The sequence below is a fragment of the Epinephelus lanceolatus genome, chromosome 20 (genome assembly GCF_041903045.1).
Source record: "Epinephelus lanceolatus isolate andai-2023 chromosome 20, ASM4190304v1, whole genome shotgun sequence".
NCBI classification, from domain to species: domain Eukaryota; kingdom Metazoa; phylum Chordata; class Actinopteri; order Perciformes; family Serranidae; genus Epinephelus; species Epinephelus lanceolatus.
Window position 1 is genome coordinate 2,234,215 of NC_135753.1, and position 15,786 is coordinate 2,250,000.

The 15,786-nt window shown below is 40.2% G+C and overlaps 1 long non-coding RNA gene across 3 annotated transcripts in view; it reads left to right on the forward strand.

Moving 5' to 3' along the window:
* The window catches only part of LOC117259776 (uncharacterized), a 66,370-nt gene that overhangs the window by 7,852 nt on the left and 42,732 nt on the right, over nucleotides 1–15,786 (forward strand). For all 3 annotated transcript variants that reach the window (XR_013488274.1, XR_013488276.1, XR_013488275.1), the window contains exon 2: nucleotides 5,087–5,259. This is a non-coding gene — a long non-coding RNA (uncharacterized LOC117259776). The remainder of the gene's footprint in view (nucleotides 1–5,086; nucleotides 5,260–15,786) is intronic.

Consider the following 15,786-nt stretch of genomic DNA (forward strand, 5'->3'; position numbering starts at 1 on the left):
AGAACCTGATGCCACATCAGAAGCCCCAACAGTACTTGCACCAGAAGACCCAAAAGGAGTTTGTTCAGACAGTCTTCGAATGATCTGAGCAAGAGGGCGATCTGGTTTTCTAACTAGTCTCTTTATCTTTTGGAGCTGGTTTTCAAAGGGAAATGCTGAAATGCGATCCAGACAACCAAACTGCTGTACATCCATTGGAAGATGAACTAAACCATGCACATTGTACACAATAGCATCTTTGCCATATATCTCACCAAAATGTGATACAAAAGTTTTAAGTAGTGTCTGAGCGTATTGACAGTAGGACACTGAGAGGTCTGCATTGATTAAAATAGCAATGGCAGTGGACAACAACATGAAGTTGTTAAAGATATTACTTGCCAAATATGAAGACAGAAGGACAGGGCCAGTATACAATAGAAACTGTCTAAATTCAGTGGCCTTCCACCGGTCTATTTCTCTAAACGATCGTGGTTTCCGTGCAAATTCCACAGGAATATGAGGTCGCAGCTCTTTCATACGATCAGACATTTGGTTTACAACATTTGCAGGTAAACAAACATTGAGAGAACCTCTGAGCCACATTAGCAACAACTTCCTAACAACACCCAAACAAACCAAATGCATATAGTCCATTGGAAACTGTGACAGCATGCCAACATTTGAACCATGAAAAGGATTTGGCCCATGTTGATGCTCCTCGTAAACCTGCTGTGCAAAAGCTTCATCCGTCCTCAGCATGCTATCAGTTAAAGGAAAAGTCATGCGTCTGTTCACATACAGTCCTTTCTGCACACATTTGTCACAACCGTAATATCCATTATGTGGCTTTATGTTCTTTACAAATGCTTTTGCAGGTGCATCACTTATTACAGAGTCAACATTCAGAAAAAGCCGTTTTCCATTAAAATCAAAGCCGTTTTCAAGTTCTTGTAGCTCAACAACAAAATCCTTTAGAAATTCATCAGCTGATCGTGGTTTGTTAGGCCCACAAAATAAAGCAATAATGACAGGCTCTTTCATTGGAACACTGACCAACAGTCCTAAAATAGGCCAAAGTTGAATGCCTGTGCTCTTAAACAGGGGTAACCCATCAATATTTATCTGCAACTTCAAGGTAAAACAATCAGCAAGTGAGTCGATGATCTGAGAAAGTGTCTTTTTGATAGAAGACAGTATGCCAAAATAGTGATACTGCCCCCCAACCTTGTTCTGAATAGTGTACTGAGTGTTAGTCTTTAGAATAGTTCTTGCATCTTTTGGTAAGTCAGGGTGGTAAAATCTCAATATACTTAACAGTGCTGTAAGAGCAATGAGTGAAATTCCAAAAGTTAGGGCCCAACTACAAATACTGTCTTGAAGGCTACATGGCTCAACACCTTCATCGTCAGATTCAGATGAATCTGAGCTACTACACTGAGGAGGGTCATAAATGTCCGCATCCACATGGTCAAAAGTGTTTGCATCCATATCACGGTCAGAAATGTTGGTGTCCATGTCTACATCTGTTTTGCTGTCGTCCCGCGCTACTGCATTTTCACTGCAAATGTCCTCCATCACACTTTCTCCAGTACGATCATCAGCATTTAAAGGCAAATTAGTGCTGCAGTCTTCACTAATTTGCTGTAGTGTTCTCTTAAGGTCTCTTCGTGCACGCCTTCTCAGAGTGGAGTTAGACACAACCCTTGCTTACATCTTTTACTTACGTCTTCAGCAATCAGCGCAGGAACAGCTGTTGATCACAGATCTACCGAGAGAGAAAAGGCAAAATATTAACAGTGTTTCATACAATATAGTGCCGCTACTGTTAACATTTATTTGGCTAAAGGTGAATTTCACTGTACAAATAAAATAATTTGTCCAATTACAGCACAACCATTTACATTTTCCTATGTGGCTGAACAAAGATATCTCAGCACAGAGATAGTGGCAGTGTTTAGAGTAATTTTAGAATAACTATTTTTACATGTAGACCCCCACAAACCACACTAAGCAGAAACCAACTAATTAAGGTGTTGAGTCCAGTCTTTTGCTCAGACATTTTTCCTTATGTCTGTCGTAGTAAATTGGCGCATGATGGGTTGGGACTACATGTCTGGATTAATCTGCTGTGACCTCATTTGTCTCTGTATGAATTCTACTTCTACGCTATGAGGGGTAAAACTCAAGTTATCTGCTTTAAATACATTAACAGAATAATTCAGTTTGTACATTGTACAGGTGGTTTAATATTACAGGTTTTTGCTCGGAGAAAATACACATTAGCCGTCGGTCTGAATATGTCATTTTAGTATTGTTACATTTTCTTCATCCTATTGTATGCATTGTTTAAAGTTCTACTAATCTAGAGCACATCACGTAGAATCGAGTTCAGACAACTAGTTTCTGTTTTTTTCCTCAACTGACATTTTATGTTACGGCAGTAAGTGATTATCTGTATGTTACCAACTAACCAAATTCAAATTAAGACTTTTCCCAAACAAATATGTTACATAGGTCTATGTATTTTCATTGTAAGTTATTTTGTTTCGCCATTCAACTAAGGGTTAGTTGTCCTCAGCATTACATTATCAGAATTATTCTGTTTTACCACCTCACAGTAACAACTGAGACAGGCATCATTTAAAACATAGTATTTAGTATTAAGTAGTATTTTAGTATTAAAAGACATGTATAATATAGTTTGAGTAAAGTTTGCGTCAATAGTTAACTCGTTACATTTTAAACAAGTAATACCACTACGAAAGAATCAGTGAAGCAAAGCAAAACCTCAGACACACAAAACAAAAGTTTGCAGCGCAAAACTAACAGCAATGAACTACTGACCAGCAGCTTCAGCATGTAGCAGTTACCTTGTAGTAGCACAGTTTGAGATTAACAAGAGACTTTAAGTCCAACTAATTCCAAAACATGGAACTAAGCAATACGAATTCTGCCTGAAATAAAACTTTAACTAGATATCAAAGCATATTCACGTCTTCTGCTTCATGCCGAGACAAACCTGGTGAACTGTGACTGACCGGGCATTAACCAATAGCAAAGAAGACTGTGTGGCTGACCCCACTGGGCTGTCATTAATTGTAGTTTTCTTAGTGAGCCGACATGAAGAGGACAACACTAACATCCACTCAAACGGACTACAAACCAGGCAAATGACTTCCGTGTGCGTCATATCCTGCAATGCCCACATTGGTACAACATTGCGCCCACTATTTCTTTTGACAAAGTCGAAGTTATGTGAAATAAAGTGTGTGAATCCTGGTGCACGCGTCCTTTGTGATAAAAATTAACTCAAGTTTGTCATTATATCTGTGTCTCCCACTTATGCAAATTGGTTACGTCGGCGTTACAATTCGAAAATCTTTTCATGTGCGCCAAGAATAAGGCTTTATAGCCGATATGCTAATGTTGCTTTCACTGTAAATTGAATTCACTAACGTTGGGCAGCCGAGTTACCAACATGTGGCTTATGCTCTGTGCTAAAAATAACGTTGACGGCCCGGCGAGTGCAGATACAAATGTTAGCTAAAGACGTAGCCTACCGTTAACAGACGTTATGTCAATTGTAACCAAAGTTCGTGTGCTAGTTGGTGTTCGATTTAATAACTTTCTACAGTCATGCAGTCACTTCATAGCGCAAGTATTATTTCAAATAAAGCACTTACCATTATCATTTGCCATCCAGCGTGTTGCTATTTGATGCCTGTTGAGCGTCTGCAGCGCCGGTGTCTGTCTGCCTGCCTGCAGGTGCTCGCTGCTGTGACGTCACGTGTCGACTGTTAACTTTCAAAATTGTGGGCGCGTGCGGTCTGCACAGTCCGCCCCGGAACAGCTCATAACCTATCATTTGGACTGTCAGTCTGATGGTCTTGGCCAAATCTGGTGCAATGACGCTCAGCGGGCGTGATTTCTATGGGAATCTGGCGAGTTGTAGCCAGATCCGGCACAGTGTCAGGTGCTATCTGGGCTCTTTCACACAGAGCGCGATTTTCGTGGCGCCCACCGCGGGGTAGGGCGCAGAGCAAGCGGAGAGCAAGGCGCGCAAGACAGGATTTGGGGGAGTACAGGCTCGTTCAGGAGCTACAGCTCCATTGTGACCGCTTCCGGGTCTACCGAGGTGTCGTCACAGCGCGTTGCGGTGAAATTAAAAAATGTTCAATTCGAGCACAGGCTGGAGGGGCGCAGACGCTGTGGTATGCGCCCTCTCGCGCGCCGCTCAGCTCGGCGGCAGAGCGGTGCGCTCTTGCGCTGCGGTAGCACATACACAATGAATGGGTTCGTCAGCGGAGGTCTGCGCTTTGCGGGCTGTGTGTGAAAAGGGCTTTAAGCTCTTGCGCGTCTGTCTGATTGCGCTGCAGTGTGCGCCGAGGGTTTTCATTTAGTGTTCAATCAAAAGTTAAACATTACTTATCAGCAACCAGAAGTGTTTTTTCGTTTGTGAATATTTTATCTTAATTCTAGTGCTGCAAGAAACTACGTTTTCGCCATTATTTATTTATTTATTTATTTTTTAATTCCCCTTGTTGAAGGCTTCGAATTAAATTCGTCCTGAGCTGCGAAGCTTCAAATTTCCAAAATGAAGTCAGGCCATAGGAGAGCCAGTAATTCTCAAGGTCCAATCTTTTTTTAAATTTGATCTAAATATGTTGACTTTGTAATAAAGACATGTAATTCACCCCCCCCCCCCCCACCGCGACGGTCTATGTGAAACACTTCCCAAAACAACTACACGTCGCGAGCTAGAGCCCTAGAGCTCATGGGAAATGTAGTCTTCATTCAAAAATTCATTTAAAACACTACCGCTTTTGTCCAAAGAGATTGCCAAACTCAACACAAAATGAAAGTTCCTTATAGGAACTTTTCATTTTTCACTTTAAACATGGATGCAAACTTCAAACCTCTCTGCAAACCTTTATTCTATCATTCTTCATTTCAACAGCCAAGAAGAAACAGTTTGCATTTCATTTGTCAGAGAAAAGTAAGAATGGAAGTGTTATTTCAAGGGATGAAACAAATTGAAGAGAAAATATTAATATATGGCATAGATTAAAGTGATTGGGTGAAATTACTTTATTTTTGTTAACAGAATTTCAGAAGGTTGTGGTGGAGACCTTGGTGGAGATCCTGGACAAGCTGAAGCGCAGTAACAACGGGAACGTAGAAGAGGGTGGAACGCTGCCTGAGGTCCCTATAAATGGAGAGGACCAGTCTCGCAAGGTGGCGGAAGACCTGGAGGACCCTCCCATCCGACAAGCTATGGTAACTTACAAAAATAAAATGCTTTAAATCTTAATCCCAAATATTTACACAGTGGTGGACAAAGTACTCAACCCCAGTACTTGAGTAAAAGTACACATACTCCCGGTCAAATATTACTCAATAAAAATGAATGATACTCAGTAAAATTTGTAGTTGAGTACTGGAGTTCTTGCTTTTAAAAGTATTTGAGTACTCAAAGGTAGAGGTACATGCTTTTTAAAGTGATTAAGTATTCAAAAAATGATGTTTTACATTACCGTATTTTCTGGACTAGAAGTTGCACCGGACTATAAATCGCATTTATTTTGTCATTTATTTCACAAGAATCCAAGTCCAAGAATGGATGTTTAATCTGGAAAGGCAACAGTTACATGGTATTGCCATAACAGTTATTCAGCTACACAATAGCATAAAGAACAACGGGTTGAATAGTTAATTTCTCTGTTAATTTTTTCAGTGGTACAGGAGCAGTGTTTAGTTGTCACAAGGTTAGAGCACTCCCTGTGGCTGAAGACGGTAATGTTTACTCCTTGGTTCATGTCAGTCAGTATGAATGTGATGCAAACCACATATTTTTGAAATATGTCGCACCGGACTATAAGTCGCAGGACCAGACTAAAGTAAGTGCGACTTATAGTCTGCAAAATATGGTAATTTTAAAATGGCAGTTTGTTGTGTTTTTTTTCCAGGCAGTTCATTTCAATAGACTAGCACTTTATTTGCACTTCATTAAAAAATGATTGTATAAAGCTTTGGTATGTTTGTATTATGTTGAAATCTGACATAGAAAAATGTGTTGATTGAAATTACATTTTGCACTGACAGTTAATGGATAATTGGTTTAAAGTAGAATATTAAAAATAACAAAGTTATTACTATCCAGTGGAACACAACTGAAATGCATGACATTAGCTTTATGCTGAAACCTGATAAAGATCCAGAAAGAAGACAACTAAAGTAAGTAAAAGATTGTGAATGGCCTACATTAGATGCAACAAGGTAAGGATTATTTTAGGAACAATGTTACCGTTTTTATTCTTTCTTGGAGGGAGCATGGGTATGAATTTACATTGTAGACTTTCATTACACAGAACTTGAGGTTTTGGTGAATAATATTATTCATTTATTATATTTAATCAAAAGATTATCTAAAATGCTTAGATGTTATTTAAATGTCTAGATGAGGGCTATTAAATTCATAAGTCCAAAACTGGGCTATCTTTGATTAAAAAGTGAAAGTTTGGTAGACGTCTATACCATATCTCAGATGTTCAGCTAAAAAACTTTCACTTTTTAACCAAATTTTAACTGTTTTTAGCCTAGATGTCTTTTATACGTCTAATAGACCAAAAAAAAATGCAGTTATGATGTCTAGATATAGACGTTGAAATTTAGATGGCTAAAAAACTTTCACTTTAGAACCAAATTTTAACCGTTTTTAGCCTAGACGACTATGCACCATTTAGATGTCTTTTAAACGTCTAATAGACCAAAAAATGCTTAGTGGGTACTATGATGTGATAGAGGTTTAGAGCTGCTGCTCTGCTGATACTCATCCTAAAAATGCTTTTTTTTTAGGCAAACCTCAAAATACTTCATTTGTGCTGTGTGCCATCTTCATTTACTCTTCACATATAACACATATACTGATATTTACACATCTTAACAAATCTCACAAGTGTTCCCTTTACCATGATACCAAAAGTATTCAAATAGACCTTGTGGTTGCAGAGATATATTCATTTCATTATGGATATGCAATTTTTGAGCAGAGGCCTATAAAATAGGGTCAGGGTTTATAATTAAGAGGTTGTGGTCATTTCACGTATTTCTGTGAGATCAGGTTGAACCGCAGACTTTCACTGGGAGGCCTGTGTAAACCATGATGTTTTATTCCTAACCTAACAACGTGCTTTTGTTACACGGTGTAACTTGACATGCCATCCTCGAATGTCATCAATCAATCAATCAATCAATCAAACTTTATTTATATAGCGCCTTTCATACATCAAAAATGCAACCCCAAAGCGCTTCAACATCAACAAATGCAGAAGAGACAGCACAGACCAAGTGGCGATATGTGATGAGTTGGGATGAGAACGAGTTGGACGCACATAACAACACACACAAAAGCTGTGGTTTTTCAAATAGCCAATAGTGATTCATATAATTAAACTGATGATTACATTCTTAGCATCATATAGGCGGTGGGCCGAAGCCGCGTATCTGCATTAGTTTTATAAAGTAATGATCCCCGTGCAGGGATAACTTGGATTTGTAAAATTGTGAAGATTATTTTATTCTTCATCAGATCCGTGTTGTTGCCACTCGATATTCTTGCACATTTTTCCACAATTATAATTTAACGTGTGTTTAATATGTAGGCAAACGCTGCAGTCTACTATAACAGTTTGACCAATAGAACGTTAAGATTTCGAGGGAGGGCTGTCGTTAGCCCTCGGATTTAGCTACACTGAGCCCAGCTATTCAACGGAGGAATCAGCAGATGGACACGACGGAGACAAGTAAGTAACGTTATTATATTATTAAAAACACATTTGTAACTTCATTGTCTTGTACAGTATTGAGTTCAAACACATGACTTGCAACTTGTGTTTTGTACAGTACTGAGTTCAAATGTATGGTGACGTTTTGCAAGTGTAAAAGTACCGTTAGCGTTAGCTTTAGCAAAAAGTGCTCGCTAGCAGCTTCACGCACTTTACGGGTAAAGTGAAGTTGAAGTGGCTTAAATCTTATTTTTCATTGGGCTACGTTAGGTCTCTTAAGTCCTTGTGGTAGAAATAACCGGGATTGTTGCACGTTTATTAGAGTATCTGCTGACCAACATCACTGAGTAGCAGCAGCATGTGTACTAACAGGAACTAAGAAACAAGATCATATTTCTCCTGTTTTAGCTTCTCTGCACTGGCTCCCTGTAAAATCCAGAATTGAATTTAAAATCCTACTGTTAACTTATAAAGCTCTAAATGGTCAAGCTCCGTCATATCTTAGAGAGCTCATAGTGCCATATTATCCCACCAGAACTCTGCGCTCGGAGAATGCAGGGTTACTTGTGGTCCCTAAAGTCTCCAAAAGTAGATCAGGAGCCAGAGCCTTCAGCTATCAGGCTCCTCTCCTGTGGAATCATCTTCCTGTTGCGGTCCAGGAGGCAGACACCGTCTCCATATTTAAGACTAGACTTAAGACTTTCCTCTTTGATAAAGCTTATAGTTAGGGCTGGCTCAGGCTTGCCTTGTACCAGCCCCTAGTTAGGCTGACTTAGGCCTACTCTGCCGGAGGACCCCCTATAATACACCGGGCATCTTCTTTCTCTCTCTCTCTCGTGTCTTGTTACTGCATCTTGCTAACTCAACCATTCTGGATGTCACTAACTCGGCTTCTTCTCCGGAGCCTTTGTGCTCCACTGTCTCTCAGGTTAACTCGTACTGCAGCGGTGCCTGGATTGTGTGACGTGTGTGGTTGTGCTGCTGCCGTGGTCCTGCCAGATGCCTCCTGCTGCTGCTGTTATCATTAGTTATACTTCTACTGTTAGTAATTTTAGTAAAACCAGGTCATATTTTATGGAGAAAATGTCCTCTGGTTTTCCCTCTGATGTCCTACCACTGCTCTGTCTGTCTGCAGCCTTTTATTTAGCAGAGCTGTCCCCAACTACCCACTGCTGCAGCTGCAGCTTCAGTCTGCAGGCAGCCTACATGTTGCTTTCAGGAACCTCTGTGAATCACAGAGTTGAGGCCAAGCAGTCTAGGACATCAGAGGGGAAACCAGAGGACGTTTTCTCCATAAAATATGACCCGGTTTTACTAAAATTGCTGTTTTGTGTGACGCATAAACGTGCATGGTTAAGTTTCAGTTTTCGAAGCTGCGTGTCGCAGCCAAAGTTACCTACTGTTAATAGTTGGCTTAGTACTTGTGTGTCCGAAATAGGGAGTACTAATGCTTGCATATTTTTCTTAAACAGGTCCCATACTATTCTGTCCTACCTCACTTGGGGTGAAAATAGCAGTTGTATAAAAATGTTGGGATTTTACTTTTGTGTTATTTCAGTAGATCATCTGAGATTAGGGTGACCAGACATCCCCCAATTTGGCTGACCTGTCCCGAGCTAGAACTGTCCCCGGAAATGTCCCCAATTTCAACTGTGGATTAACACAAGTGAAATAGACGCCACAGCTCTGATTCTGGTTGCGCACAGACTGATGCAGTAATACCTGTGACCGCTATGTGGGTTGCATTGGCAGAGTGGCGCTGTCCATATTTTTACTCATTTACTCCACAGACAGAAGACAGAAGCTATTTTATGAGGGCAAAAGAAGAAATAAGTCAGAGTTGGAGCGGACTGAAGACTTATTTCATTGACAGTAACATATACTGTTGTTGGTGTGGCAGTATTATAGTGAATTGTGAACATTACCATGTGATAGCTATTACAATATATTATGATGTGGCTCTGCTTTAGGAGAGAAAGATTACTGATAGAAGAGTAAAAGGAAGCAGGAGGAAAAGAAATGTCCTTTTAATGACAAGAAAATAAAAAACAAAACATTTACGCCCATAGACAATGACACGGTGGTCCATTGCATTCTTTGAAAGTTGTCAAAATACATGAAACCGCAATTGCCCCCATTTTTTATTTCATAATAATATTTAATGACTTCTGTACTCTGAACTTGAAATGTCCCTGCTTTTCATTTCAGAAATCTGGTCACCTTATCTGAGATTAAATGGAAATAACTGTGTGTTTTCCCCTTGCTGTTTTTAATTAATGTAGTTTGTGAATGTTACTGAGCACTTTATTGGACTTCAGAAGTAATGTGAATGAGCTTAACTTAAGTTAGCACTTTTCTTCATCTCATCAGTGTTCACTGCAGCTAGATGGGCAAATGACTCCCTCCTGTGATGGAATCAAGTGGGTGAGAAGGCAGTGATCTGATTTATCGAATAGATTTTGACTAGGGTTTTGCTCATTTAAGTAGAGTGAAATACAAAGCTTATGTCTGAACAGTGAATTACACACAATAAACTTGAGTTGTCAGAACCTGATCATGTGAGAGGATGTCATTGTAGCTCATAATTTTCTTTTCTTTGTTCACAGATTCAGCATTCAAGATTCAGATTTTAAGTTCAAGATCCACATTTACAGTTTCACACTGCATGTTTGAAACCAACGTTCTGTTCCATTTTCCTTTTGAATTAAAGCTTCCTTTTCTCATCTCTTCTGGGCTCATTCTATTTTTGTTATATTAGTAAAATGGATGTAGCAGTCCCTGTGATAGCCAGCATTAGCTGGTATAGCATATTCAGCAGGTTCCTGGCTGTGAAAGTTAAATCTCCGCACTGCCTCTTCAGCTATAAGACTCTCTTCAGTGTATAAATCTTTCCACTCAAACAGTGATTTAATAAATTTTTGCCATCCTGTGTCTGTAAAAGGAGTGATTGGTCCATCTTTCTGAATTATATGCATACAGCACTCCATTTCTTTTGTTAATGTAATGCTAGCAAACAAATTTAAAAAAATAGCAACATAGATTAATCTAGTGGCGGGAGCAGGGTCATTTTTATGATGTTTTATAATTTTTACAGATAAATGACAGGTGAAGTTCCCAAGCAAGATAACATACCTCAAATTTGTGAAATCAGATATGTTTATTTTGTATAAAGCTCACAGAGAAAATATACATGGTACCTACACAGACTGTTTAAAAAAGTCCGTAACGTGTAAAGACCACGTTATGTATTGAAGACATAAAAGAGACTTATTAGGCTATGTATGTATGGCTCTACATGCAGCGCCATTTTTCCAAGGTTTTTTTTCTTATTTCCAAACGTCCCATTGGATGATAACTACAATCACATCATGCATTTCGGACCCCGGACGTAGCTGTCTGCTCTGTTTGCCGGAAAAAAGGTAACTTGATAAAGTTACCGATCTACAAAAATGTGCAAGAAGTACCGGTGGCAACAATTTTCTTTTGATTTATTGAAAACTTAACTTGTCAACAAAAATCTGGGTCCTCCCCCGATAGGGATCGTTTAATTACAAGGAATCGCGGCTTCGGCCCACCGCCTACATGGAAAAAGAATAAAATCTGTCGACGTTTTGATACAAGATGTAAGATGTTCCATTTTTTGTGGCTTTAAAGGGACACTTCTGCATCCAATAAAGTCCAAGTTTCCTCAAACAAGACGATTAAGTCCCAGTGTCCTCAAATTAGACGATGACAAAGTCTCACTGGGCCTCATTCATGAAATGTGAGCACAACGAATTTCTGTGCAAACTATTCGTAGAAGGAAATTTACGTGTATTTTGGCATTCATCAATATGTTAGTAGCTCCGATCTTTTCGTAGGTACTAACAAAACCTACACCTGCTTCTGACTGCTCATAGTGCTTGTGTAAGTAAAGAATGCACATAAATATTGCTTGTCATTATTAGAAATTAATTTTAATTTGTATTGTGTTCTGTTATGTTCATAATATGCAGATGCCTTTGTAACACATAAGTTAAACATGACAAAATATAAGAAATGTAATACATTTAGTTAAATTAGTTGGCATTTAGCAGATTTAAAGGGAAATTTCGGTTTATTTCAACCTGTCTCCTATCGTCCTAAATTTGTTTCAAGTGACTAGTGACATAAAAATAATAGTTAGCATGTTAGCCGTTAGCCTAGATACAGCCGGGGCGCATAGTAGCGTCAGACCTGTTAAAACGTAAGTGAACGGGCAACCTTCAAGTGCAAAGTTAGTCCACTAAACAAGCTTTTTTCCACAAAGACTGCCGCATATTGTTGGGATCAATCACTCAATCAATCAATCAATTTTATTTATAAAGCCCAATATCACAAATCACAATTTGCCTCACAGGGCTTTACAGCATACGACATCCCTCTGTCCTTTGGACCCTCACAGCGGATAAGGAAAAACTCCCCAAAAAAAACCCTTTAACGGGGAAAAAAAACGGTAGAAACCTCAGGAAGAGCAACTGAGGAGGGATCCCTCTTCCAGGATGGACAGACGAGCAATAGATGTCGTACAGAACAGATCAACATGATAAATTAACAGTAAACCGTATGACACAATGAGACAGAGAGAGAGAGACAGAGACAGAGAGAGATGCAGGATAGACGGTAATGGCAGTAGCTTACAACAACATTAATAACAGTAATAGTATTATAATTAATAATAATATATTAATATCTGATAGTATACATGTGTGACAATAATCATATGTGTATAATAACAGTAGAAGTATGACTAATGATAACAGCAGCAGCAGCAGGAGGCATCTGGCAGGACCACGGCAGCAGCACAACCACACACGTCACACTATCCAGGCACCGCTGCAATACGAGTTAACCTGAGAGACAGTGGAGCACAAAGATTCCGGAGAAGAAGCCGAGTTAGTGACATCCAGAATGGCCGAGTTAGCAAGATGCAGTAATAGGACACGAGAGAACATATAGAAAACGACATGTAAACGTGTTGAACGGGCAACCTTCAAGTGCAAAGTTAGTCCACTAAACAAGCTTTTTTTCCATAAAGACTGCCTCATATCGTTAGGATAAATGTCAGAGAACATATAGAAAATGACATGTAAACGTGTTGTCTTACCTTACCGGTGTGGTGCCATGTTTGTTTACCATTTAGCTCTGCTTTCCAAAGCGGCCGAAATATCGCAAGAACAAGCAGCCATCTCATACCGTGCCTGAAATCTCGTGAGAACAAGCAGCAACAGCTGGAAGGCAGAACCGGACAGTAGCCTGAAAAGTTAATTCATTTATTTTATGAAATATTTATAGAATAATGGCTGACTTTTTGCCAGCCTTTGATTTTGCGTTTTGAGTTTGACGGCCGCCCTTATTTATTTGAGCCAGAATACACTGACGAAGAGCTCCGTGAAATTAAAGAACGGAGAAGGAGAGAGAGAGAGAGAGAGATTTGTGATATTGGGCTTTATAAATAAAATTGATTGATTAATTGATTGATCCCAACAATATGAGGCGGTCTTTGTGGGAAAAAAGCTTGTTTAGTGGACTAACTTTGCACTTGAAGGTTGCCCGTTCACTTATGTTTTAACAGGTCTGACGCTACTATGCGCCCCGGCTGTATCTAGGCTAACGGCTAACATGCTAACTATTATTTTTATGTCACTAGTCACTTGAAACAAATTTAGGACGATAGGAGACAGGTTGAAATAAACCGAAATTTCCCCTTAAGCTTCAGAGCAGGTTTATTAAAAACGTGAATGAGTTATTTATATCAACTTAATACAAAACTGAAAAACGCTGTCCTCTAAATAAATAAAATAACAGCTCCTCCTCTGTGCTCTTTACGCACCACAGCCCCAAACTGCATGTCATTTTTGTTTAATTTATCAGAGACTTGACGTGGGAAATGTAAACACCAGGGGCCTCATGTACAAAGGGTGCGTACACACAAAAACGTGGTGTAAGTCCTTCTCCAAGGCAAAGTTCAGATCTATCAAGAGTGAAATGACCGTGGGAATGTGCGGTGCCTCACGCCAACTTAATGGCTGGCATACACACGTTTCTACAGCTGTTTATCCTTTGGCGACACTTAGAGGTGATGCTGGGAACCTGTTATAATAAATAAATGTGAAAACAATTAGTCCTCAGAGTGATGTGCACATCAGAAACACATGAACAATTAACACTGATGAACAATTAACACACCCACGTGTCTGCAATTAGATAAGTGGATATAAAAGCATGTGCAAAGTGGTGCAGAAAATACCAATGGCTGCTTTAGCAGTATTAGAAGACATTGTAAATGGTGCAATGCGAAGAGAGTGTGTGTTCAGAGACAGAGAGGATTTACTGGCACATGATGACAACTGGCTCATCAGCCGCTTTAGGTTCCCGAGGGCAATCCTCTTGGAACTGTGCGCAGAGCTGCGGCCGGCCTTGGAGCGCGACACAGCGAGAAGCCATGCGCTGCCTGTATCCATGCAGGTGCTGACCACACTGGGGTTCCTAGCAACAGGGGCATTCCAGAGGGAGCTGGCCGACCGATCGGGACTGTGCCAGTCGACCCTGAGCCGAGCCATGCCAGCTGTGTGGGACGGCATTATCCGCATGTCAGCCAGGTAGCCTATATCAAATTCCCATATACAATGCAGCTGAACAGGCCAACATTAGTGCAATTTGCAGTGAGAGCCGGTTTTCCTAATGTAATCGGAGCTATCGACTGCATACACATTGCTATAAAAGCGCCATAACAGGATGAATTTGTTTATGTCAACAGGAAGCATTTTCATTTGATCAATGTACAGACCATATGTGATGCGCAAATGCAATTAACCAACATTGTGGTGAGGTGGCCAGGTTTAACGCACAATTCATACATTCTGAGAAACAGCAGGGTTGGGAACAGACTACAAGCTGGCATTGTGTGTGTGATGGAAGGCTTCTTGGTGAGTAAATAATTTAGTCGTTTAATTGTCCTAATATAAATCCCCCTGATGCGCACTGAGCATGTGCACTCCCAAATATTATCCTGTCTTCACAGCATCAGTACTAGTAAGTGGTTAAAGTTAGTGACTTGCTGTTTTTGCTGGTTAAAGTAAAGCTTCAGAGCTTTCTAACAAGTCCCTGATTGTCTCTGTGTGTAAAGTACTCATGTCAATTAACCCATGTGAAAGTGTGAAATTTCTTAATCAGCCTCACCTTTTCCGCGGCGCTCTTCTGTATTAATTCATGAACATTTACGCATGAACCACTATGCGTAAGTTATACAAATTTATAGGTATTTACCTTGGGGGTAATCCGAGTCACCCACATGTGCTCCCACCACCCCTGGGAGAGCATTGTCACCCACAACTGCGGCGACTCTCTGTTCAAATGGAGTGAGCTCCTCCTCTCCTGTCCCCCCGCCTGTTTTGGCCACACTTTGCGGTGGGCAGCCGTCCTCCACTTCACGTCCACCTTAATGTCGGGCCACTTCTTTATTAATTCTGCGTGTGTACGCTTTTCTGACCCCATAGCATTGACAGCCTCACACACACTCTCCCACTCACTCCTCTTGCGTTTAGTATTGATGCTGGAGGACAGTGTGCCAAAAAGTACATTTTTGCGCGCCTCCACTTCAGTGAGTAGCATCTCCAATTCGCATTCTGTGAAGTTTTTCTTTTTTTCCCGTCTTACTCATTCTTTTGTTTTAGTTTTCTGATCGTGCAGAGAGGGCAATCTCAGGTGCAGGGCCATTTAAATATGATTTGTATATTTAAATGGGGGCGTGAATAGGGAGGGGTCAGGTACTCCAACATGTGCGCTCAATTCCACGTTTGTACAAAGGAAATGTGCTTGGATTCATGCATATGCACAGATTCATACTTTGTACTTGTGCGTACAATGTTTTCTGGATTTAAGTGTAAGCCATGTTTCAGTAGGAAATCCACGCAAGTCTTTGTACATGAGGCCCCTGGCCTTTGATTTACCTGTCGCTGTCATACTACTAATAACAGAAGAGAATAAAATATTTCTCTCA